At 51.3% G+C, this 26,563-nt stretch overlaps 1 protein-coding gene and 1 long non-coding RNA gene across 7 annotated transcripts in view; one reads left to right on the top strand and one right to left on the bottom strand.

Moving 5' to 3' along the window:
• The window catches only part of GYPC (glycophorin C (Gerbich blood group)), a 43,758-nt gene that overhangs the window by 4,936 nt on the left and 12,259 nt on the right, over positions 1-26,563 (bottom strand). The window lies entirely within an intron of this gene.
• LOC117312988 (uncharacterized) lies at positions 1,450-10,461 on the top strand. 5 transcript variants are annotated; one of them, XR_012333167.1, is made up of 3 exons: positions 1,450-1,788; positions 3,708-3,786; positions 4,443-10,461. It is a non-coding gene; the product is annotated as an uncharacterized lncRNA (long non-coding RNA). The 5 variants fall into 5 exon arrangements; XR_012333164.1 differs by having other exon boundaries at positions 3,306-3,786; XR_012333165.1 differs by lacking the exon at positions 1,450-1,788 and having other exon boundaries at positions 3,203-3,786; positions 4,443-4,550; positions 6,904-10,461.

The following is a 26,563-nucleotide window of genomic DNA, read 5'->3' as shown; positions in this document are numbered from 1 at the left end:
CATGTGACCGGACTCCAGGGTAGTGACACTCAGCCTGGCCAGACCTGCCACCTAGGTCAGAACTGGCACAGAGGAGGAAGCTTGGGCATGTCTGGGAAGGTGGGGATGGTATAAGACAGTGGTTGTCAAAGTGTGGTCTCTGGAACAGCAGCATTTCCTGGGAGCCTGTTAGAAATGCACATTCCTGGGCTCCACCCCAGACCTACTGTACCAGAAGCACTGGGGCTGGGGCCCAGTAATCTGTGGTAACAGTCCTGCAGGTGATTCTGATGAACGCTCAGGGTTGAGAACAGCTGGTGTAAGAGAAGGCTTCCCAGAGAGGGTTTATCAGGATGGGCCCTTGAAGGATGAATAGGAGTTTGTGGCACAAACAAGAGTATAAGCATTGGGCTTCCCTGGTGGCGCAGTGGTTGAAAGTCTGCCTGCTGATGCAGGGGACACGGGTTCGTGCCTCGGTCCGGGAAGATCCCACATGCCGCGGAGCGGCTGGGCCCATGAGCCATGGCCTCTGAGCCTGCGCATCTGGAGCCTGTGCTCTGCAGCGGGAGAGGCCACAACAGTGAGAGGCCTGCGTACCGCAAAAAAAAAAAAAAAAAAAAAAGAGTATAAGCATTTCAGGCAGAGAGCTTAGGCCCTACAACAGCCCCTCACCTTTCTCTAGTTCTCAGTTTTCTCCCCAAATGACTGCTTGCCATCCATGGCACCTAGGGTCCTGAAACTTGGGCTTTGATCTCTTGCTTCTGGAGATGCTGCAGTGAGAGTCCTCACTGGCTACACCACCTCATGCTGTTTCAGCCAGCATCAATGATATGGGATATTTGCAGAAGGCTAGTTGGAGTGAGCTCGAATCCCTCCCAGGAAGTTGATGGGTTACTGTGCGGTTGGATTACAAGCCTGGAATGAGAGTCCACCCCTTGCTGAGTTTCAAGTGTAAGTAGGAGCTTGGGATTAGAATCACTCCGAGTTCAGGAACTGGGATTGGGGGCCAATGAGCAGCTTGAGGTGGGTGGATTTTATGGCAAAGAAAGGTGTTATTTATGGCCAAGTGTGCATCTGAGATCAGAACAGACAGCGGTCTACTCCTAAGATTGGACAAGCATGAATGGCCTCCACCCTTTTTGTAGAGACCCAAAGTGCCCTGTGCGTTTCCGTCCTAGCTCTCCTCAAGATTGCAACGCCCCCTCCAGAGAGAAAGCTCTTCGAGTCCCAGGACCGCATCTGTCTTACTCACAGTCCTGCGTGGCTGGCACGGAGTAACAGTTGTTGAGAGTTATTTGAAAGCCTAGTCCTATCTGGGGAACAGAGGATGAAACTGCGCCCTGCACTGTCCACATCACTCTGATGACCCTTGGGTTCATATCCTGGCTGGACTGACTTAATGGCAGCATATTCGGTAAAATGCTTAATACAGACTGGCTTTAGTTTCTGTGTGTGTAAACAGGGATAACAAACCCACTTTGTGGTAAGTGTTAGAAATGATACACACACACGTGATAAATACTGTATATATGTTATATAGACAGTGACTATGTGGTACGTAGCTCAGAATAGGTGTTTTTCCGTTGTAGCCACTGCTTTGATTGTGAGTCATTATTTCTCTGGTTTGCATGGAATTCAATGCCATTCAGCTAAGGGACCAGTTCCCAGATGCCGTGGGTCCAGGCAGACGCTGGATGCTGGTCGTGAATTCTCAGCATCGTCCGGCTGCCAGTCAGAAAGCACCGGATGCTCAGTGTCTCTCTTTCCCATTTCACTGCAGGGACCGGGAGAGCTTCCAAGAAACAAAAAGTGAGTCTGTGACCCCAGGGTGCTTACAGTTTCCCTGGGTGGCGTGATTGTGATGGATGAATTATTTAGGGCAGTGTGTCACACAGGAAGCCCCAAGTCACTGGTGGGTGACAACCAGCTAGAGAGAGAGAGAGGCAAAGAGAGAAAAAGGGAAGGAGAAATAAAGAAAGAAACCAAAACAGGAAAAGAGAGAGGAGACGGAGAAACTAGCATAGAAACCACGAGGTCCATCGTGGGCAGTCGGGATACCGTTTAGGGAGCTCTGATTTCTTTTGTGCACACACACCACAAGCATGTGGATCTGAGTCACAGTGTAAAGGGGGTTTCTTACTGAGGGCGGCATTTACCACGATTTTTGGAAACTGTGATTTAGACCACAACACGACAAGAGGGAATACACGAAACCCTTTGTGTCCTATAGTGTCGGGTTCAAGGGTAGCCCGTCTAAGAGATCAAGCAAGGAGCAGGCGGATGGAGAACAAAGCACGGGCTTATACCAGTGAAAGCTGATCTAGGTGATGGCGGCCGAATGGTCAAACAGCCTGATACCTCTGGGCTTCTGAACACCCCCGTGTGGCCACCCAGCTGCAGGCCTTGCCACAAGGCCAGGGCCAAGGGCAGGGACAACAGATGTTTCCCGTAGCTGTGGATCCGGAGAGGGAGAGGAAGGGAAGGGCTGTTCCTGCCCCCAACTCACATGCAGGGAAGTCACCACCTCCCATGGAGGCATGGTGGGGAGTGAGGGCAGGGATCGGGGGGGAGGCTGATGCTCTGCTAGAGGCCTTGGGAAATTTCAGGGGTGGGAAGAATGTTCCAGGACTAGGGAAGTTCTGACACAAGTCCTGGGGGCTCAGCCTCAGGGGGGGAAGCAGGGGGAGGACTTACTAGGCAGCAGGCTCTGGGTGAAGTAAGTTGCCACTTACATTCCTCACAGCAAGCGAGTCAGAGGGAAGTGTTTATCTCCAAAGAGCTTGAGCAAGTGGTCAACATCTCACAGCCCAAAGAGGCAGAGTCTGTGTTGTAACCTGGGATCCCCGGCTCTAAAATGTGTGCTCTCTCCAGAGTGCAAGCTGCCATGGTTGGGAACGGCTTCTTTCCTGTGCCATCGGCAACGTGGCAGCAGCCAGAGCCCTGCTGACTCTCTACGTCTGCAGGGTGGTCCGCTGCATGTTTCCTGGTCAAAGGCAGCACCCCTGGGAGGTAGCAGGGTGCAGAGGTGCTGCCCCTCCATGCAGGCGACAATCTCCACTCCAGCTGGCAGCTTGGGCACCGCTAATAGGATGCAGCACTTTAGCAGCAGCTGGATCCTCGGGGCTCCAGCGGTGCTTCTCAGATGTCAACAGAGAGCAGTGCTCAGGCACTGGCTCCAGGGACACAAGTCGACCCTCCTGTTGCCACCAAAAGCCTTGCTTCTCTTGTGTTTTCTGATGAAGCTGTGCAGGGAACTTCTTTTTCCTGCAAGGGTTTGTCTTCAGCACCTCCTGACCCACCTCTAATGGTTTTTCCTATTGCCTCAGGGGTCCTGGAGGAAGCACCCCATTCCTGTTTCCCATCTCCCACCTGGTCCAGCCAAGAGGAAGAATTCAGGCACGGGGCAGAAGACTCTGGGAAGAGTAAGATTATTTAAGCCTTAGTAGCACGAAGGGAAACGCTTGTTGACCCAAAGGTTTGTCATCAAGTCCTTGAAGAATTCATGCCATGACAACGGTGTCAACGCCAGCAATGAGCAGACGTGGCAACCACATCTCCCGCTTGATGGTTTGCTCTGGGCTACTTACACTGAGAGCCTTCTTTTTCAGGGGGCTTAGTGGGTGATGGCTTTGCGTGAGGCTGACTTGGGTTCAGAGGAAGGACAGGAACGTTTGTGGCCCTAGGTAGTTCTCCTTGGCTCACACTGGAGTTTCTCCTTCCTTTTCTAGATTCTGGCCTCAAAGGCCTGATGCAAGTGAAACAGAAATCAGCTGACGATTGACGTTTACTAACTGACTTTCCTTTGTGGTAAGAAAAAGGTCAAAGACATTTACTTTTCTTTGATGGTCTGTTGTTATCTCACACTGAAAGGGTGTAGCATTCAAGCTACAACAGGGGAAGAATGGGTCTCGGAATATAAGAGCCCCAAGGAAAGAAACGGATAGCTCGGTATCCACTGTCCATCTCTCTTGCAAGACAGCCAAGGTCGGCTGAGCAGTTAGCATTTGCCCAGCCCCAGGCTTCACCGGATGCAGAGAGGATGAGGTCTGTCCCCAGAAGGTTTAGGACTTGGTTGAGGAGACACGACACATTTACATGAAAAGTTAGACTCTGTGTGTTTAAGTGTCAAAATGAGCAAGAAAGACGTGCCCGGGAAACAGAGTCACAGATGGAGAAACCAAACTTATGGTTACCAAGGGGCAACAGGGGGAGGGATAAATGGGAGATTGGGGTGGACATATACACACCACTATATGTAAAATAGATAACTAGTAAGGACCTACTGTGTAGCACAGGGAACTCTACTCAATACTCTGTAATGGTGTATATGGGAAAAGAATCTAAAAGAGAGTGGATACATGTATATGCATAACAAATTCACTTTGCCGTACACATGAAACTAACATAACACTGTAACTCAACTATACTCCAATAAAAATTAACTAAAAATAAACTTCCTTTAGCACCTACTACATCCCAGCAACGTGGTGGATAGTTAAGGCAAGGCCCCTGCCTTCAAGGAGCAGACCGTACAGCAGAGACAAGGACGTCTGTGGGTAACTTTGGAAAGGGTAGGTTTCTGGGTTCTCCCGAAGGCTTCCTGGAGGGGGTGGTCCCCAAGGCTGGCCTGCTGAGATGCTGAGTGGGTGATGCCAGCAGCAGTGGTAAGAGAAGGACGTGGAGGGAAAGCTCACGGTGGGTCATCGGGTGTCGGGGTCTGGGCTCCCGGCAGCTGCAAGTTGTATGCTGGGGAGGGGCGTTACCTGCCTGCAGCTTCCAGCAGGTCACCCTTCCTATCTGTGCAGAGAGCCTGTGTCGCCTTCCCCGGGCTTGCAGACCAAATTCTCCAGACAAAGTACCCGGCCAGGCGAGGCCAATGTGAATTTGACCTGCCTTTTATCAGAATGTGCCTGCCATTCTCAAGGTCAAAACTATTGCCCTCATGGTCCCTGTGTGTCACCTTATAAACAGTCTCCCCGGGCCCAGGGCTGCCAAAGTGCTGTGCAATGTTATTACACTGCTCTGAAACCCCATCCAATGATCCAGCCACGCTTTCCTCCTCCTGGCTGTGATGCTGCCTTCCCTGTTGCCCTGGTGCCTGATGCTGCACAGATGTCTGGCGGGTACCGGAGCCTTGCAGGCTGCAACCTGCCAGCCACATCAAAACACTGGTGGGTGAAGTACTGGGGCCTGTGAGGGGGCAAGGAGGGGTAGACTCCCTGCTCTGGAGATCAGAGCCATTCCCGGCATCAGTAAACTGGGGAAGATGCAGCCTGGGGGCAGAGGCAGGAGAGGGGGTCTTCCTGCCTCTGGATCTTTTGCTCAGGGAGTTTTCATACTCAGGCATTGTTGTTTGGGGGATGTGCTCAGGGGAGGGGAACTGAAAGCTGAGGATGCTGTAACTCACAACCCAGAGTGTCCAGGCTTTCCTCCACCTATATTTGCCTGCTATTACCCCTGAGCTTTTTGTTTTTTTAAAATAGAGCCTTATTCCAATACAATGACCAGTCTGCCTCAGTTGAGCTACAGGGTCTAAGTAAAAGGAAACGCTGCTTTGTCTCTGTTCCTGGGGCCAGAGTATAAAAAATGGAGCCCCTGTCTCCCCAGCCCAGGACGGTGACAGCAGTGGGAGTCAGCAAGAAGCCCTAACGGGGTGGGGGGAGGGCGCATCTGGGGAGACAAGGGTCTGCTGAGCAACATGAAGTCGCCACTGTCCACATGCGGATGCTCCTCTGAGAGAGGGAACCTTGTCAGCTTGGGCTGTGTGGGGTTTGGGGCTTGTTCAGGAGGCAGCAAATATCCCCACGGCACAGAGTGAGGAAAGGGAACCACCGCTCCCTCCCCACACCCTGTGCCCACCGCCTCCTGAGGACCTGAGGGTTTCTAAGAAAATGGAATTCAAGAGAGACAGGAAGAAGGGGAGGAGAAGATCCAGTCCGGCTGCTGTGCCTGGTTCTGGGGAGGATGCTGGTGCTTGGTATCTGTTCGCTTCTCAGGCTGGGGTAGCGGGGGTGCTGGAGAGGTGTCTGGTTCAGCAGGCGTCAACAGAAGCTCAGACTTGAGACAATGCCAAGACCATGGAAAGGAGCTCAGCAGGTTTGCTCTTCCCGGGAGGAGGAGAAAGCCTGCCCTGGAAACAGCTGGTGTGGCTTCAGCTCACTGGGAGAGGAGACCCAACTATTTAACTTCTGATTTGCACCTGTCCCTTTATCAAGCCCACTGATCTTCACGTTGAAAGGAGAACAAGTTTAAGAGGAAACGGAAGCTGAGGAGGAGAGGAGGCGGGTGTTACCCGAGAGTGAGATAGCGTCCCTGCTCTGACCGAGGTCGGGGTCCAGGCTCTGGAGGCCCTCACACCCCACCGGGAGAGGGATGGACTGGAGCCCTCCTATCCGTGTGTGCACGGGACTGCACTCAGCCTCTGGGGTTTGTGTGATGTCCGGGTCAGTGTGTGGAGCTGGTGTCAAGGCCTTTTATGCCGTGGCCGTTCCCGGCTGATGGCCCTCTCCTTCATCTTACTCTGTCCAGCTAGGTCGAGCGGCACCTCGGAGGTGGGATTTGTCATCACGGGCAGTTCTGCAGCTCTGTCCCCGATCCCCACCCAGATCCAGCCCATATTCTAAGCCTCAGGCTCCCCAGGCTTGGCTGGGCTCAGAGGTCCCCAGACACAGTCCATTCCCAAGGCCCCATGTTTCTCCATCCTCCTGAGAGGGGCTCTGCCTACTCAGAACTCACTCCTCGACCCCCCTCTGGACTCTTACATGTGCTTCAGCAGCTCACACAGCTCTGACCTCTGATCCCTAGAGGAAAAGAACGCCTGATCCCCAGGGCGGACACACATGGCAAGCCTGGCATGGAACGAGGGTTCAGTATGGCGGGTCCTCCAGGGAAACAACATCCTTCACGTCTCTGTTTCTCTTTCAGGGCTAAAGGGAGACTGGGAGCCTGGCAGCATTTGGGAGGAATTTGCTAAATTATGGATAAAGAAGGAACAGATAAATTACTCACCATCCACTGCGTACAAGACGCAAGGCCCTAAGGAGGGAAGGAATTGAACACCCTTAGGAGTCTTACTTGTCTTCTCAAATGGCACGTTACCCATGCTTCCCATCTCGAGGTAGGATGACACCTATGGCAACTTTCACAGGCAAGTTACCCCACGTCTTGGAGCCTCCTTTCCTGTCTCTGTTACACAGAGATAGTAAACCCCCAGCCTAACAGGACTGACAGCTGAGGCCCTGGTCCTCAAACTTGATTGTGCATCAGAAGTGCCTGGGGCATGGGATCTGTTCCATCCCAGCTTCCTGGGTCACTGCCCCTGCCGCCCAGATTCTGAGTCAGCAGGTCTGGGTTGAACGCGAGATTCTGTATTTCTCACATGTTCCCAGGCAATGCTGCTGGTGCAGGAGCCTCCCTCTGAGAACCGCTGAGCTCATGACCGTAAGTGCTGCTTATAGAGCACGAGGTTCCATTCAAACACTGTTACACACCTCCCTTTGCAAGGGTGCGATATTAGGCTTCAGCAACTAGAACTGGGGGGGGGGGCCTGGTACCCCCTCAGCAACGCAAACAAGCAGCCACCGTCACAGCTGATCTGGTCACGGCCTGAGCTCAGCACCGTTTCTTTCAGGACCGGATGAGGTAGCTGGAGACCTGGCACAGTAACACACTCTGAGAATTTGTCGCCTCTGCTGGCTCCCCTGCCTGGCTGGGCGAGGGGACAGGGACACTGTGGCAGGGTCTGGTAGCTGCCCGCACCCTCTGACCAATGACCTGTCAGGAGACTGCAGCCTTGCTCTCTGGAAATTCTGAAAGGGCCCTCAGCTGCCCACGTGTGCACTTAATGCACTGAGACCCAGGGAAGGAAAAAGAGCCACTGCTGATTCAGCAAAGTACACCTGGGCTCCCATGATGCGGCAGGAAAGCGCTTCTCCAAAGGAAGGTGTCTGGGGCACCAAAATGGCAAAGGGAGGAAGTGGATTCTTGGAGATACGGGGCTGGCCAAAAAGTTTGTTCGGGGTTTCCCATAAGATGGTACGGAAAAAACCCAAATGAACTTCTTGGCCAGCCCAATATGTTGAGGCACCAGAAAAGGCACTGTGTATCTCAGTCAGCATCGCTTGGCTTCCCAGATCTCAGCTCCACTAGAACCGGCTAAAGCTCAGAAGACTCTGGACATGCTTTCTCCATCCCCAGCTCCATCCGGATGTGGGAAGACCGAGAGTACACAGAAAGCTCCCCTGCCTACTGGTGAGCTGAGCACGGCGGCCAGGCACAGAGTGGACGGGGGCAGCACGAGGGGCCGTCCTGCAGGGCGACTGAATCCCCGCCCCACACCTAGACCACCTTGGGAAGTACCAACCCCAGTCTCCTCTTGTGTCCAATGTGGTGGCGCTCCTCTGTAGGGTCCTTGTGAGCTAGTACGTGGTGAGCACCTAGGACAGCGCCTGGGGTAGACTGGCCATTTGACTGTCACTTATTATCCTTGTCCACAGTGTTGACACAGCTTCGGTCAAAGTGGGATTCTCACAGATGGGCAACTTTCATTCTCTCATACGCTCTATGGCCAATGGATCACCCTGAGCATCAAACACTCCATTTCTAGTCATTGATCCAGAGAAATCATCTGAAACGGGAACAAAAATTCGTTCTTGGCAAAGTGTATTGCCATTGGGTTTAAACTGGAAAATAAAAGAGGACAGTCTAAACGCTCCACGTCGAGAAACTCGTTCTGTTAATTACGATACACACACAGGACAGAATGTTCTGCAGTTACTGAAGGCATGGGTGGGAATTCTGAGCGACAGGAGGAAATGCTTACAGTATGATTTTATGGAAAGGAACAGGACTCTAAATATAAACTATGTTAAATATACAAAAAAAAAGGCTTAGTAAAAGGAATGAAAGGAAATATACTTTCCTGAGATGGTGGCTTTTGGGTGGTTATGGGTGGGGGCTAGGTTATGGGGGTATTGTTTTCTTCTGCTATACAGTTTTCATACACATCCACACCCACATATACATTCATGCACACACATGGCCTCCCATGACCCGCAGCCCTGCCAGTGACCCCCCTGGGCTGACGCAGGGGCTCCTCTAAGGCACGGTCCCCAGCCTTCACTGGCGGGCCTGTGAGCATCTCTGGTTGGTGACAGTTATGTCCCAGCCAGGGCCAAGTGTGTGGCTGGTGGGTAGGATCCAGGTATGATGGAGAAGACAGTTCTGTAAGGAGAAGCTGTGCCTCCCAGTGAGATTCGGAAGCCCAGGAAATGGGCCAGCAATGCTCTTTTCAGTCCTCATTTCAGGCTGGGGGACCAGCGTGGGGACCAAGAACTTGACCTCTCCAGCTTAGGGAGCAGCAGAGGCCAGGGTTCTAAAGCCTCTCTCTGGGAGCACCCTGGACATCTGGCTGCTATGACGCTTTATCTGAAGAGAATGTCACCTCCTCCACAGCCCCGTGAAAGCAGGACCAGCCCCCTGCTAGATCTGTGTTTGTGCCTTTGTTCGTTCTCCCATTCACACCCCAAGGCTCGGTGCTCCCCTGGCCTCCACTTCTCCAGGGACCATATTGCCTGGGGCTCTCTTCCCACTGGAAACCCTCCTTTCTGGATATGGATAATGAAGTAATTGCCACCATTTGGGGGCTTGCTTTATAAGTGCATGTATTGGTGCGATTTCTTACAAGAACCTCCGAGGTGGATGCTATAATGCCTATCGCTTTACAGTGGAGGAAACTGGAACTTGCCCAAGGTCACACAATGGTGACAGGAGAGACTGGGATGGGGTCTGACCCAGAGAGAAGACGGCCGGCTATGAACCAGCAGGTGGGCCCCCCACCAGACACCACGTCTGCTGGTGCTTTGATCTTGGACTTCCCAGCCTCCAGAACTGTGAGAAATACACATCTGTTGTTTTAGCCCCCAGTCTGTGGTATTCATTATATCATCCAGAAAGGACTACTAAGGGCTGAAATAAGGGAGCCCTGCAGACATCGGAATGAGGAGTGTCCCAAGCAGACACCAGCCAGGGGATGTGCTCCTGGGTGACCCAAGGACCGTGTGGTTGCTGCAGAGTGAGTGAGGGGCAGAGTGTAGAAGGGGCAGTGACGGCACGACAGGCTGGACCCTACGGGCCTCTGCGAGGGATGGGAGGCCAGGGCGGGGGTCCAGAGGGAACTGTATGAACCGTGTGTGCTTGAGGCCCGTCACTCTGGCTGCTGTGCTGAGTGAGGACAGACCCTGGGTGAGGATGGGAGAGGTTACGACCATGGTCCAGGCAAGTGCTTGGACCAGAACCATGGTGGTACAGGTGATGAGGGACAGGGAGATTTTGGATATATCGGGACTGTGGGGCAACTTGGGCTTGCTGACGGATTAGATGTGGAGTGTGCAAATAAAGAAAAAAAAAATAGAAGAGTCAAAGTTTGGGCCTGAGCAGGAAGGATGGAGTTGTGGTTCACTAGAAGGGGGGCCCGGGGGCAAGGTCTGGTGGGGGGCGACATCAGTGCTGGCTGAGGGTGTGTTATGCTCAGGGAGCCTGTTAGATGAGAAATGCACAAAGGTTAGTTTCGAAGACTAGTTAATAAATCTATTTTCTTTTCCTTTGCACAGAAGCTGGTAATCTAGGACCTACGTGTGAACAACTTTATATATGAATATTTTTTGTGCTTGGTTTATTTGGGTTGGTATGATATATTATAGTTAAGTTCCTTGAACACTGTGGATTCCCCTAATGTGTATGAATGACTGAGGCTTTGTAGATCAAGGGACTTTTCCTCCCTTGCTTGGGGAGAGTTCAGGGAGAGGTGAGGGCTGAGGGAGGGGCTGGGCGGAGGCAGTCTCCAGCATCTTGATGGTATTCACAGAGCCCCGCGAGTGTGAATGGAGAGGACCCAGAGCTGAGCCCTGGAGCTTGGACACGTGGAGCCCAGGACGAAGCAGGCAGAGAGCCAGGAGGAGCCCAGGGGGAGCGGTACCTGGGAAACAGGGCCACCCACCCCTGCAGAGGCTGGGCGGCCCCATCACAGCTTTCCTCCTGCTCTGTCTACAGCTGCCCAGTTCTCCCCGGGGCCTGTGTATGTACTAGACTCCACCTCGTCACACACTATATACATCACCGCTGAGACCTCGCCCCTCTCTCCTGCGTCATCAAATCGGCCCCCCCCAGCAGATCCCCCCTGAGCACGCTGTTCTCCAAACTGAAGAAAAGACAAAACTCCCTTCTTCACACCCTGTCTGTCTCCCACTCCTGGCCCCTTTCTCTGCCCCCCTGTACAGCAAAGCTCCTCAAAAGGATTTCTATACCTTCTTTCCATGTTTCAGGTACTTATTTTTTCAGTGAAATAAGCTGCCTTGATAATGTTGGTGCTTGGAGGGGTGAGTGGGGGAAGCAATTGGACAGAGAATTCAGGTTTGGGATCACACCAACAGGTGGGACCAGTCAGTGTGAGGATGTGTGTGTGTGTGAGAGAGAGAGAGAGAGGGGTGTGCTCCCAGCCATGGTCAGCTGTTTGAATTCAGGTACACAAGAGGAGGAAGAGCTGTATTTATTGATCCAAGCCTGGGTCAGTAGGAGAAAAGGAGAAAAGGTTAAGAGAGTTCATTGGACATTCAACAGAAACCATCTGGGGATACAGCAGTAAACAAAATAGCTGAAAGTTCTTGTCTCTCTGGAGTTTACATTCAAGGAGAAGGATACAGACAAGAAAAAGGAGAAATAAACAAGCTATGCAGTATACTAGATAGTGCAAAGACAGAAAACAAAGCAGAAGAGAGGAGGGGGCTGTGAGTGGGAGTCGCAAATTTAAATACTGTGGCCAGGGAAGGTGGTATTTGACTTAGCCCTGAAGTGGGTAAGGGAGGGAATATCTGGAGAAGAGTGTCCCCCACGGCGGGAACAGCAGGTGCAAAGGCCCTGGGGTGGGAGCAGCCCCAGTGTATTTAAGGACCAGCCAGCAGGCCAGTGTGGCTGGAGTGAAGTGAGCCCGGGGTGAGCTGTAGAAGATGCAGTCAGAGACTTAAATGCGGCTGGATCATGGGCCTTGAGAGCACTGGACGAGCTTTAGCTCTTATTCTAAAATAGACGGGGGCCATGGAAGGATTCTGAGCAGAAGAGTGACATGAACTGACCGTCATGCTGTCAGGTGCTCTGGCCGCTGTGCAGGGGAAGGGGACCAGCTGGGGGCCACGGTACCATCCAGAGGAGAGAGGATGATGGCTCAGACTTCAGTGGGAGAGGCGAGAGGTGGTGGGTTTGGAATGTCTTTTCTAGGGACTCTGATGACGGGCTGTGGAGTCTAAGATGCTCAGGGGAAGAAGTGAGGCGATGGAGGGTGGTGGACGGCAGGAAGCGGTCAGGTACTGGATTCGCGGTGCCCACGCGGCTGAGGAATTGCCAGAGTGGAGATGTGAAGTCAGCAGGGGCCCGAGCTAGAAGTGCCAGGAGCTGTTGGGGAGCAGGGTGGTTGAAGTGGAGACGCTGGAAGTCTCCGGGCATGTCTCGTTCTGCTTACGACTGCAGGAGCAAGAGCTGATGCCCAAAGCGGGGAATTGAGGTAAGTGGAGTGTGTAGGGGGGCGGGATGCTGGAGGTGGTATCTGAGAGAGATGGAAGATGATTGCCTGGCGGTGGAAAGCATGATACGCGCATCAGGTAGAAAGGAGTAACAGTTGTCTCCAAGTGGTCCATCTCCACGCTGCGCCTGGTGGCAAAGACCGGGAGGGAAATGGTCACCACCTAAGAGGGCCAGCAGTGTCCTGAGGAGCCAGGCGTCTGCTGCAGGAGAGGGAAGGTGTGCTCAGTGGGGCTGGGTTGGGAGGCTGGGTGGTGCAGCCTGTGGTCCCCGTGGGCTGAGATGGCAGGGAGATGGCAGGTCTGGGGATGGGGGTGACCGAAAGGCCTCGGGGTCCAGGCATCCTTGGAATCTGTGTGCCCTTCTCCCTTCCCTGTAGCTTTTCTCTTCCACATCATTCAGTCCCCAGGACGGACCGTCTGGGGATTCAAGGGCTAATAGCACTGGCGTCAAGTCCATGAGGCCTGAGAATCTGGGTTGTCTGTCCCTTCCCATTGCCTCGGTGTTGGGGACCAGCTAGCCACATCAAGTCCACGTCCCACTGCCCAACATTTCAGAATCTCTGGACTCTTCCAGCCCTCATTTCAGGTAAAAATCCTCTAAATTTGTCTTTTATCGTTGTTTCTTGTGTGTAGTGAGCCAGCTGGCCAGAAGGAAGCTCCTGAGAGGTGGAGGTGCTGCACCATGCTATAGATGCTCCTGCTTCGTCATGGCATTCAGGTCACGTCACCTCCTCTGAGAAGCCGTCCCGGATTTCTGCATGGGGCTTGTGTGCTCCTTCCTCTATTCCTGCAGGGGCAGCAATCGTTTTCGTATATGTTTTAGGCTTTGCAGCCCACATATGGTCTCTGTTCCACATCCTTCTTTGTTTTATCAGTTCGTTTGTTTGTCTGGTTTTTTTTACAACCCTTTAAAAATGTACAAACCCTTCTTAGCTAGTTGACTGTACTGAAATAGGCCACAGGCTGGGTTTAGCCCACAGGCTGTAGTTTGCCGAATAACTTGTTCAAATCATCATTAAAGTGCTTTGCTGTCGTCTGTCTTTGTACTCATTTTTGAGCTACTAGAGGGCGAGGCTTGTATCTGACCCCTCACCATCTGACACAATGCTAGGTGAATGAATAAGTGATGTTGCGTAAAATATCCTCTGACATTTCCCAACTGACTCTTCTATCATTATTTTTTCTACCTACCTGCCTCTCACATGTTAAATAAATAACCTCCTTAAGAGTCTCCAAGTCAGCTATTAAACAGTCACTCCACAGATGTACGCAAAGCTCCCAGTGATATAAATGGCTGTCATTTATTAAGTTCTTTGCTGGCAGCCGACTGTTGTAGAGGTGAAGCCAACATTGTGTGTGTGTGTGTGGGCATGCGTGCGAGCGTGCGTGCCTGTGCATGTGTGCATACGCACACGTGCTCACCCGTGTGATTCAAGTACAGACCACTGGGCCTCTGTGCATCCCACGGTCACGCTGACGTGCCCTCCATGGTCCCAGCTCTCCAGCTGGATCAAGTACGCTAATCCTTACCACTTCTCCAAGGACTTAATTCACTTAAAAAATCATATAATTGCATTTTCAGCATAATTAGGTACCTAATTACATGACTAAATGTCCTCAGTCAGGCTGCATGTGTAAAGAATGAGGATGTAGTTAGCCACGTTTTGTTATGAGGTTTCCAGGAGGCTCATCAGTTGGTAAATAGGAGGTAGAAAGTGTTTTTCTCTTCCCTTCATGGGGTTTGACAGGCAGGAAAATGAGCAGGACAGTGAGAGTGGTGGGAGGTGGCTGGGGACTTGTGCTGCCCTGGGATCTCGGTTAAAGCCTTAGGAGAGCCTGTCAGATGAAGGCATGGAGTACTCGCAGTCTACAGACAGACACTAGCACTCCCCTCCCCTCCAGCATGTGCTAACGGGAGGCCACAGTGACCTAGAGACACAGGACCTTCAGTTCATGGGCCCAAAAGGTGAAGATGGAGCAAAGGATCCTCAGCGGAAGGAAAGCGTGTTCCTCCTCCACTCCCTGGAATTCTTCTCCTCCCCTCAAGCCAGGGTAGGGGCTGCACTAAGAGTTGCTGCGTTCTCCCCACTCTGGGTGGAAGGGTCCTGAGCCTCAGCGTTCCTATGGGTGCAATGGGGCCACGAGTGAGCCTGCCGCTGGGGGTGGTTGTGAGGATGACATGAGACGATGTGTATGATGGTGTGGGATGAGTCTGTGCGCCATACACATGAGCTGATACTGAGTGATACCACTGTGATTTGTTTTTTCTGCTGAGATAGTGTTTGAAAAGGGCGCTAGGAAAGAGAGGGTGCATTCTGATCTAAATACTGGGAGCGTGTTGCTTGGGGTGGTGGTAAAGAGAAGGGCGAACGTACGTCAGCAAACTGCTCTTTACAAAAATGGTCCGAAAGTGCTTCAAGGGGGCATCTTGTTGTGGGTGAAGGGAGCATGGGTTGCAGTGCCAGAGAGATATGGCTGTGAGTCCAGGCTCCTCCACTAAGATGTGCAACCCTGTTGCATGTGACCCTCTCCAACCCTCAGCTCACTGATCTGTAGAGTAGGACACACCTGCCTGGCTCCCAGGGGGGTGGTACCCAACACACGACAGCTCTTCTTCTTATCCACATTTATTTGAGAATAGCTCCTTCTCACACACACCCACACAAATACACATACACACACACTTGGCCTCTGGATGCAGGGTCCCTGGGGGGGAAGCACAGGGGAACAGTTCCTGTGGCTTGGGGGTCAGGGAGTGCTTGTTTATCTCCTGAAAGAGTTGGGCTTCCTGAGTACTTCCTCTGTGCTGTTAGCCCTCTTCTGTCCTCTGGCTATCAGGGCAGGAAATGGGCTTCAGGAAGTCACCAGTTCACCTCCTCATTTTGCATCAGGCAATGGAGCTAGGAAGTTGCTCACCCCTGGCTCAAGCCCCTGTGCTGTCTCAGTGCTCGGGAAGGAAAAGCCATTTCTCTTCACTGTTCCTGCCCCACCACCCCTCTGTCCCATCCTCCCACTGTTTTCCTGGCTGATGAAGATACTCTATAATATGTCTCAATCCATCACCCGGGAACACTCCTGCTCCATTTTCCCAGCATTTCTCTCCCCTAAAGGTCTTGTGATTTATGTTTCGCCTACATTAATCTTTTAAAAGCAAAGAAGCCATAAACACACACATAACTCTTCCTCCTGTCAGTTGAAATCCCATGACACAAACGCAATGCCATCTAAATTAAATGTTTCTTTCACAGAAAGTGATAAATGCCCTGGAGACTAATCAAAGAAAGCCAACAAACTTAGAGTTTGTTTCATTTCAGAATTTTGTAGGTGGTTTGTTTAAAGTCCAACAACTGGTTAACATCTAATGACTGATGGGAATGGTGAGTTGCACCCTCCTACTGTTTTAATGCAGCCAATATAAACAGGATTCATTACCCATCTTGCCCCATCAGGGATCTTGGCACCTCAAAATTGGGTTTGAAATCTAACACGTATTATGGGGAGAAGGGTAAATACAAACACAATTTATTATTCTATTGGACTGGTGTACTAATTTCTTAAACAAACCAAGTAAGAGAGCAAAAACAGTTACCCGAAAAGACATTAGCCAGTTACAGGGTTGGATCTATTTGAGTGATCAGGACTCCAAGATAAGCCAGATGGTCTAAGACAACATAGATTTCAAATAACTTTATCCTTATTACTATGGATGATTTTACATTGAAACAAATGTTATTTTTAATTTTACACCTTTCAAGTAACTATTTGGAATAGAAGAAGGAAGGAAAATATGAATGACTAAATGCAGTACATGTCTTGAGTTTATTTTCCTCTCCTCCTTTTCCTTGTCTTATTACTTCTTCTAACATCACTATCCCATTCAATATCATTAATAAACTTTATCATTCATCTGCTTGGTGAGTAATGAGCAATGAACAGTCTTAAAGGTCAAGTTAGAGAAGCTGAGTCTTCTCTTGTAGGCAATGAACAGGTGAGAGATTATAGAAAAAGGGAATTTCTAGAAATTTTGTAGCACAGGGATGGAAAGGAGGAGAACTTTCTCTCTTCTAAGTTTAGAAGAATCATTGGGAGCTATCAAGAGAGGATCAGCATGACACAATGAGGAATCAACAGGGCTGAGAGTAGTGGACATGGAGAAGGTGGTATGGGTGTGAAGTGGGGGCTCCAGGAAGGCACACCTGACAAGGCTGGGAGTCTTGAGGGTTAGAGAGTTTGAGGTTCTGGAAGGAGTGTGGTTAGCAGTTAATGAAGGAGACATCAGTGTGTTGGAGCATTATGAAGAAGGATTTATTGTTTTGTATTTAAATATATCCAATTATTGAATCGTTTCTACAATTACATCATTTAAAGCATTAAAAAATTAAGATGGGTTTCAGATTTTCACATGTACACAAAAAATAAGTTTTTCACTACTGTGGGTGGCATCCACGAGATAGATGGAAAGGATAAATAAAGGGGAAATCTCAAAAGGTTCCCCAAAGGTGTTTCTAAGACTGGAAATGCCCCATCTACTAGAAATCTTTGTAGTTAGGGACCTGGCCAGGGGCTCGAGATGGTGGGCTTGCTCACAGCAGTAGGAGCCTCTGACTCACGGTCCTCAGCTCTGGCTGGACATTAGCATCTCATGGGACCCTTTAAAAAACACCCATGTCCATGCCCTGTCCTCCTGGGGTTGCCAGAAAAAACACAGGATGCCAGTTAAATTTGAGTTTTGGATAAATAACAACGCAATTTTTAGTGTAAGTATGTCCCAAATATTGCATGCCACCTCCACGGACTATTCAGTTCTTTTGTCAACTTAGCAGATGCCCTGTGAGTTTCCTAATAGGGATTCACCCAGAGGAGAGCACTGGGAACTCCCAGGCCTGAGCCCAGAGCCATAGCCTCAAGCAGTCGGAATTCCCACATTGTCATCTCACACATTCACAACCTGCCTGTCCCTTGTCAGCCCCTTGGAGGTCACACGGACTCCAGTTCTATTTTACACCCCCAGGTACTGGCTCATGCTGTGCCTTCTGCCTGGAATGTTCACTCCACCTGGCTTATCTGGTGAATGTCCACACGTCAATCCACTCTGGTCCAACACCACCCATGGAGGGTGTCTGTTCTGACCTTCCAGGAGGAAGTGACCTCCTGTTTCTATGGACAAGCTCATCAAACACATCAAAATAACTCTGGGGTACCGGGAGGGCTGTGGCATCTTCCTGTGGGTGTCTGGCATTTTGCAAGGTGACCAGCACATAGAAGGTGGTCATCAAAAGCTTACTAAGTAAAAGTTCCTCCCAGCAGTCCAGTGAAATGCAGCAGGACAAATCATCCAGACGAGTAGTGACAAAAGCAGGAGCGTGCAGGGATCGCTAAACCAACCAAACTGAAGTGAGCACCTACTAGGTGTCAGGTGCTTGCTTTTATCTCCCCACACTGCAGAGAACATTTACACATGCTGGTCCTCTGGTTCTCATGATTACCCATGGATGCTTTGACTGATTTCAGGAGAGAGATCGGAGGGGCCCCACTCCTTCTTCCCCAGACACCAGCTCACGTGAGCAGCCAACCTGGCTGGTCCTCCTGGCCTGCTCCTCAGCCTGCCTTTTCTCTGGCCTTCAGCGTTTGTCAGCCTTGCTGTCTGGGAAGGCTGGTTTTTCGATATTTCAGCTCTAATCTCAGGCCTTTCAGGCCCTGTCCATCTCAGGGCCGACCACCCACAGGGTCCTGCTTCAGGGACTGAAAAGGCAGGAGCTGCTCTGCCCAGCTATGCTGCCAATCCTTTCCATGACGTTTGCTTTGACAGCACTCCTGCAAACCATCTGAAGGCAGCTGCACCCCTCTGCACCCATCCCGCGGGCCCCCTCGGTGGCTGCACCTCCAATCACTGGCCCATAGTGCCAGGTGGCCCTGCCTGACCACCCTGCATGGAAGGCTACTGTCTCCACCGGGTCTCGGAGGGACCTTTAGCCCTGTATGCATCCATGTGCGTAACGGCCTGGAGCAGAGGGCAGCCAGGAGATCGGCTGGGCTCCTGCCGCTGCTTTTTGTGGGTCTGCTCTGTGCTGGGGCTTCACTCACGTCATCTCACGCTCAAGATGCTTCTCACTCAAAACCCGCTCTCATGGGACAGCCACAAATCACAAGTACCTCTCATGAGCTGAACTCCCCCGAACAACCTTGCTAGCCGGGCATTTCCATCCTTTCTTTAAACAAGAAAAGACTGAAGCTCAGAGACAGTAGCCAAGGACAGAGCCAGGATTCAAACCCAGACTAAGGCTCTACTGCTGACCCTGCCGCCAGGCCCCGGCCCAACCTTCCAACGTAGGGCGGACCCTGGTGGCCAGTCGTGGCGAGATGCCCTCCTGGGTGCTCCCAGCAGGGCACTGGACACAGGGATGACCAGCCCATTTTATAGATGGGACAACTAAGATCAGAAAGCCCAAGTCACTTTTCACAAAACAATCAGCTAGCCCAGTCTGTCCTACTCTAAGGACAAGGAAGTTTAACAGTGACCCAAGCTTAAAGGAAAAGAAGTTAAGGTTTGAAGGTAGAATTTCTGTCTTCCAGTGGTGTGTGTGGAGGGTCGGAGGAGGGATGAGCTCCTTGATCTCCTTCAAATCAGAGTTTCCAGGAGCAGGCTGGGCAGCCTGGGCTTTGGGGGCTGCAAACCTGCTTCAAACCCGATCACACCACATTAGACCAAATGCCTTAACCCCCCCACACACCCCACACCCCTTTCCTAGTCTCAGTGTCTTATTGGGAACAGTAGTGCCTCACAGGGAAGGGCTCAAACCACACACTTGATCCCGATACGCCCCTGGGAGGAGCCGGCTCCCACTGCCATGTCCGGAGCCCTAAGGCCTCCTGAGGCCCTTTCTCTCCATCAGCCTCCACGCCAAAACTTTGTCCCCATCAGGTCCTGTGGCCTGTGGTCACTGGAAGTCGACTCTCATGTCTAAGAAAGCAAACAAGCTTCCTGGGTCTCACTGCCCACACTTCTGACGGGTTGGGCCCGGGGGGCAGGTTGAGAAAGCATCTGGTGAGCGCTGGGCCCAGGACCATTTTATCAGCACCAGGCCAGCCCAGTGCTGGCACCAGATCCCCTGCTGCTGCCTGATAAGAAGCTCAGCTCTGCTTTCTTGAAACCGCTGGAGCCTTATCGGAGGCAGACCTTGGGTGAAGGAGCCATTTCCATCAGCGTGAATAAAGGGAAGGAAAAAAAAAAGCCGGAAGAAATACAACGCCTTTGCACGCAGACACAGCCAAGCTATGTGCACTGCTGCTACAGGGCAGCACCACGGGCGACCCCGCTCAGGAGCGAGGCGGGACCTGAGCTGAAAGCAAAGAGGTGGGCTCCCTGAGCGTGCTGCCGGCCAGGTCTCCCCACCTGTGTGTGTGGAGGGGGGCAGTCCATGCTTAAGCATGAAGCATTTATCCCCTATCAGAGTTGATTTACAATGTTGTGTTGGTTTCAGCTGTATAGAACAGCGATTCAGTTATTATATGTATGTATGTGTGTGTGTGTGTGTGTGTGTGTGTGTGTGTGTGTATATGTATATATATAAATTCTTTTCCAGATTTTCCCTTATAGGTTATTACAAAATGTTGAGTAGAGTTCCCTGTGCTATACAGTAGGTCCTTATTGATTATCTATTTTATATATAGGAGTGTGTACATGTTAATCCCAGACTCCTAATTTATCCCTCCTCCCTTTCCCATTTGGTGACCATAAGTTTGTTTTCTGTCTGTGGGTCTATTTCTGTTTTGTAAATAAGTTCACTTGCATCCTTTTTTTTTTTTTTTTTTAGATTCCACATATAAGCAATATCATACGATATTTGTCTTTCTCTGTCTGACTTCACTTAGTGTGATAATCTCTAGGTCCGTCCGTGTTGCTGCAAATGGCAGTATTTCATTCCCTTTTAGGGCTGGGTACAAAAGCCCCTTAGGTTTGTAGCACATAAAGTGCATGGCATCATGGGCGGAGGCTACTGCCTGCCTGTAGGTGAGCCTGTCAGGTGCAGAGTTTGGAATCGAATGACACCTGGATGTGGGCCTGCCTCTGCCATTTGCTGTTGGTGTGGCCTCGGGACAGTCACTTCATCCCCTTTCCAGGAACACTCAGGGGTCGTGTGATACCCCGACCCCTCTTTTAAGCGCTGTATAAGAGCACTCCCCTCCCCGTTGGGCACATGGACAGCCCGCCCTGGCACCTTGGCTTAGAGAGACTCAGGAGATGCTGATGCCCTCTCCACGCCCTCTCCACACCCTCCGGCCTGTATCAGGCTGCAGTGAGGACCTGGCGAGATAAGAAATGTGCTCCTGCCTCGGTATGTGTGAGCAGTCCCGAGTACAAACGGGTGCCCGGGGGCCCGACTTCCAGCAGGGCTGTTCATGGAGGTGAGAAGCCAGTCACTTGAGCAGCGCCTGGATTCTCGTGCTGGGATCACGTTATCCGAGGACAGGAGGCGCCCAGGATGAGCTCCTGGGTCGTGTTTACGTGGCCCTGGTCACTTAACTGGATGACTCCTGGGGCTGCTCAGAAGACTAAACGCAACAGTGTGTAAATATAAAGCAGACGAGAATAAGCTCTCAACCTCCGTTCCTGCCGTATGAACCCGGCTGCTGGAAGAACCTGCCTCTGCAGAGAGTTGTATTAATTTGTGCCTCTGACATAGGGGTTGCAGAGAGACTGAGGCGGAGAGTCCTGGCTTCCAATCTGAGCTGTAGGAGCCTGTGCTGGCCGCCTCTCCGATCTCAGGGAGAAAGAGCCTGTGTTTCTAGGCTGCTCTTTCATACCGCTGGGGATGCAGGCACACGTGTGCACACACGGACAGAGGCCAGCTTTCAGAAGCCTTTCTGGGATTGCCGGTTGTGTCTTCTGGGTGAGGCCGAGGTGTCTGTGGGGACGTCCTTCCCCAGGCAGGTGGCAGCATGGGCCCCAGGAGCCTGGGGCTCTAGACCACCCTTGTCCACACCCTTTCCTGGTTCTCTTCTCCACCCCTTTTGGCCAGACCCTCCACCCCTGGGGGCTGCTCCGTGCCCTCTGCTGGGCTGCGTCCCCGGGGCTTCCGTGGACTCAAAGCTGCAGGGGAGGGACCAACGCACGCCCCCTCTGGCCCTGGGTGGGGCTCTGTCCCATCTCTTCACGCTCCCAGCTGGTCCCCAAGGGTCCGGACTGCCTGTGACGGCAGGTACTGGGGACCCCACATCCACACTCATTCTCTGTGGAGCCCGGCACGGTCCTGTGGAAAAGCTCTACATGAAAGTGCAACTAGCAGTTTCAGAGAGGCTCTGAAAGCCGGCCTCTGTGTGTGTGTGTATGTGCGTGTGTGCACACGTGTGCCTGCATCTGAGGCGTCTTTCAGGGCAGCTGAGAGCAAACGGGGCGCTTGGTGAAGCCCCCCCATCTCCCCCTGCATCTCAGGCACCCCTTGGGAGTTCTCCGCCATCCTCTTCCCTCCCTCTCAGCTCCTACCCCGTGTCACGGCTCACTCAGGGACTTGCTAGAGTGTTAGCAGAGATGCCGAAGGGCTCCTCTCTCGGGGTTAGAAGGCTTCTGGCAGGGGAGACTCAGGAAGATGCTACAGCGGGTACTGGGACACAGTCCCATCGTCCCTCTGCCGCCTTATCTGTCTGACTTCATCTCCTAGTTACCACTTTCCACTCTCCTCTCCTCAGGGCACTGGCCTCTGTCAGTTCCTTGAGCAGGCCAAGCCTGCTCCTACCGCAGGGCCTTTGCACGTGTTGTGCTCTCTGCCTCTTGCCTCCTCTCAGATATTCCTGCGTTTGGCTCCCTGGCTTCCTTTAGGTCTTTCCTAAACATCACCTTACCCAGTGGAGATTCTCTTTAAAATGGCAGCCCCTCTCGTCCCTCCACCCTCTGTCCTTTCCTGGCTTGATCATCCTCCCTGCACTTAGCACCATCTCACCTACTGAGCATTCTACCCACTTGTCTTGTGTCCATCTGTCTATCTGCACTAGAACATAAGCTCCCTTTTGGGATGACTGTTGGTTTGTCCACTGTCACATCCCCAGGGCCTGACACACAGTTGGTGCTCAAAACAGGCTCATGGACTGTGACGTCTGAGCTAAAAGCTTGCTGGTGCCGGTGGCAGAGGCAAAGAGCATGGGTGTACACTCAGGGAGACTATTGTTGAACTCAGGATCCACTGTTTTATACCTGGTGAGGTGTGGACACACTTTTCCCCCCTGAGACTCCATAGACAATCTGAAAAGAGGGATAATAACCTCCTGAGATGTGGAGAGATGTCAATAAGTTTGATAAAGAAGATGTGGTACATATATACAATGGAATATTAGCCATAAAAAAAGAATGAAATAACGCCATTTGCAGCAATCCCACTCCTGGGCATATACCCAGAAAAGGCAAAATCTTTAATTTGAAAAGATACATGCACCCCAATATTCATAGCAGCACTTTGCACAATAACCAAGACATGGAAACAACCTAAATGTCCATCAACAGAGGAATGAATGAAGAAGATGTGATACACCCACCCACACACACACACACACACACACACACACACACACACACAACTGAATACTACTCAGCCATAGAAAGAATGAAATAATGCCATTTGCAGCAACGTGGATGGACATGGAGATTATTATACTGAGCGAAGTAAGTCAGAGAAAGACAAACATCATATGATATCGCTTATATGAGGAATCTATTAAAACGAATGATACAAATGAACTTATTTACGAAGCAGAAACAGACTCACAGACTTAGAGAGTGAACTTACGGTTACCAGGAGGGAAGAGTAGGGAGGAGGGATAGATTGGGAGTTTGGCGTTGACATGTACACACTGCTGTATTTAAAATGGATAAACGACAGGGACCTACCGTATAGTACAGGGAACTTTGCTCAATATTATGTAGCAACTTAAATGGGAAAAGAATTTGAAAAAGAAGAGATACATGTATAACTGAAGCACTCTGCTGTACACCTAAAACTAACACAACATTGTTAATCAACTATACTCCAATATAGAATAAAAAGTTAAAAAAAAAATTCAGGACAATGCTCCTGGCCCAACACCAGTCTGGGTCCTAGTGAGAAGCCCTGTTTTCTGAATGAAACGGGAGAGATGGCAGGTCCCGGGAGAGCCTGTCTGGTGTCTGGCCCTTTTTCCTACACCTGCCTAGTTGGTGTAGGAACTAGAGGAACAGTTTTTTCCTGTTTTCTGCAGGGCAGCAGGAGAGCCCCGAATGCCTGTGTCTACAGAGGGGGTGACAAGAGGTCAAGAGAAGGTGAAGGCCAAGAGAGGGATCCTCCCTTTGGTAGCTTGGGTGGATCAGGTCGGGGGAATGAGACACTCCGTCTGCACCCAGGTGAGAGCTGGGCCTGGCCTGATGGGCTTCCCTGGCTGCTGCCTGGTCCCTGGCCTCAGCTGCAGGTCTTTCTTCTGTGGCTTCTCATCTACCCATGAGGCTATGGTTTCCCCAGAGAGAGGTGCAGTGGGGCCAGGTAGGCTCTAGGCCTAGAAGTCGAGCCATTGGAGATGTTCCTGTTGGTTCAAGACAGAGGTCAGAAAAGTTTTTAAATAAAGGGCCACATAGTAAATAGTTTAGGCTTTGTGGGCCATGTGGTCTCTGCTACAACTCTGACATTGTCCCATGAAAGCAGTCATGGACACGTGCAAACAAATAGGTGCAGCTGTGTTGCAATACAACTTTACTTATAAAAACAGGTGGCAAGCGGATTGGGCCTGTGGGCCTTTGTTTGCAGACCCCTGGCTTAAGTCCCTGTGTCACTGAGTCTCTCTCTTCCCTCTCAGGCTAACATTTGCATTGTGCTTGCCCCCTGCTAGGCCTGGGCCATTACCTACATCTTCTCATTTAAGGTGCCCACGGGGATGGAGACGTTGAGTGGCCGGCCTGCACCTTGAACCCAGGTCTGTCACGCTCGCAGCCTATACTTTCAACCTGTGTGATCATTAGCTGTTAGAACGCAGGCCACTGTCCACTACTGTGGCCACTTTATATAGATTCCAGAGTCTGGCCACACCCAGGGCTCACTGCATCTTGAACACCCCATGCGTTTGAGAGGGTGCAGGCACCAGGGTAGTGGAAGCCAAAGAGGGTGACGTCACCATCCCAAGTTCACCTGCACTGGTTAGTGGTGGGGTTAAGACAGTGGTTGGAGAGGTGGCATGGGCTTTAAACCTTGCACGGGGTTGAGGCCATCTCTGCTGGTGAGGGATGTGGCCCGGGCCTCTCCGACTGGGCCCTGGGTACCTCCCCTGGCTGACTCCACTGACTGGCAAGGCCCCGTCATAGAGAGTCTCACCAGGGAATCCTGAGCCCTGAGATGTCAGGTCCCAGAACAAGATAAATGGCCTATCCAAGTGGTCACAGCCTGGCTACACCAAGGGCTTGCTCCAGGGAGGCCAGTGGAGGTCTGGGCAGCGTCCTGCTGTGGTACAAGGGTCCCTGAGCAGAGCTAGTTGGCTCAGGAGACGTCAGAAGCCGAGTCAGAGGAGAACTCCCACCCTCTGCTCATTTCTCCTCAGGGAGGGCCCCACTCAACCGAGCTCAAAGGAGAACCATAGGGCCCCTGGGCAGGAGGCAGGGCAGTGAGAGGTCAGCCTTTTATCTGTGTAGACAGTCAGGCCTCTGTTCCCAGAGCCCCAGGGCAAGGAGGGCAGGAACTCAGATAATTGTGCCTTCAGGGCAGTGTGACCCCATGGCTTTTACCAAAAGCACAGAGGATGGTGAAGATTTGGCCATAGGCCAGAGCCTCAGGAAATAAACAGCCCTGAGGTGCCCTTGTGTGGGAAACACAGCCTTCCAGGGTGTCTGAACTTGGAAGGGAAACCATGGATTTCATCTGCCTTTGACTGCATTGTCCTCAAAGATGTATTCTGACTTTCTCTAACATTGTTTGCTTTTTCAGTGAGTGACAAACATCATTTCACTCAATTGAGTTCTTTAAAAATAGCATGTTCCAGAAGATCTTTCCAGAAGCTCCAAGATTCTTAAATAGGAAATGACCTAGGGGTGGTGACCAAAGCCTGATATAAATAAGTGTAGTTTAAAAGCGCATTGGACATACAAAAAAAAAAAAAAAAAAGCGCATTGGAACCAACTTTCTTTCACTCCTGTGAAAGAGAATTTTGTTCCCCTTTGAAACTCCCCATTTCCTACACATACAAATGGTGGCGGTGAGCAGGGCTTAAAAGACAGCCTCAGGGTTGGAGCATCTGGGTTCAAATAACAGCCCGGCCACTCCCAGCCCGTCCTGCACCTGGAAGATGGAGGCTGCATCCACAGACCCAACTCACAGTGAGGGATGAGGGTGACGAGGAACGAACACTTCGAACCAACATCTGCTTAGCGTGTATGACACACCAGACCATCCCTGCTCACAGCAGGTACCCCGTATACTTGCAGTACTTTTTGTATCTTTACATCCTTGCCACTTGTCTTGACTTAAGTCATTTCCCAGAGTTAGAATGTTCTCAACAATCGGCATTGGTCTGTGAACTAAACATTGCCTGTCCTACCAGTAAACAGAGGACGCTGCAGCCATCAAGCCATCACATTACAGACCGTGAGCCCTGAGAGACCTCAGGATAGAAACAGATGCGCGCCATCCAGCAGTCAGCCGCTGCAGCCACCCGCAACGATGCACCCGGAGGAGACTCAGGATGAGAAAGCACAGGACACTGGCCCCAGGGAGCAGAGGTGCATATCAAAGGAATGATTTCAATGAGCCCGGACTCTTGCCTCTTCCAATACGTAGAAAAGCGCTAAATTCATTAACGTGAGATGTCTGGTTTTCTTTGATTAACAGTAATCTTTTGATGTTCTGACGACCTGGTCTTTTGTTGCGAAAACTCCTATATATCCTGGCTCCCCACCTTGCCTCTTTGGAAAAGTTTCTCAGAATTATCTGAATGCTGTGTCCTGGGCTTAAGTCCTCAGATTTGTCCACTGAATAAAACATAACTCTCAACTTTTAGGCTGTGCATTT

Source organism: Tursiops truncatus, chromosome 7 (genome assembly GCF_011762595.2).
Source record: "Tursiops truncatus isolate mTurTru1 chromosome 7, mTurTru1.mat.Y, whole genome shotgun sequence".
Taxonomy (NCBI): Eukaryota; Metazoa; Chordata; class Mammalia; order Artiodactyla; family Delphinidae; genus Tursiops; species Tursiops truncatus.
The sequence above is the reverse complement of the archived record's forward strand: the minus strand, read 5'-3'. Positions and strand labels throughout refer to the sequence as shown.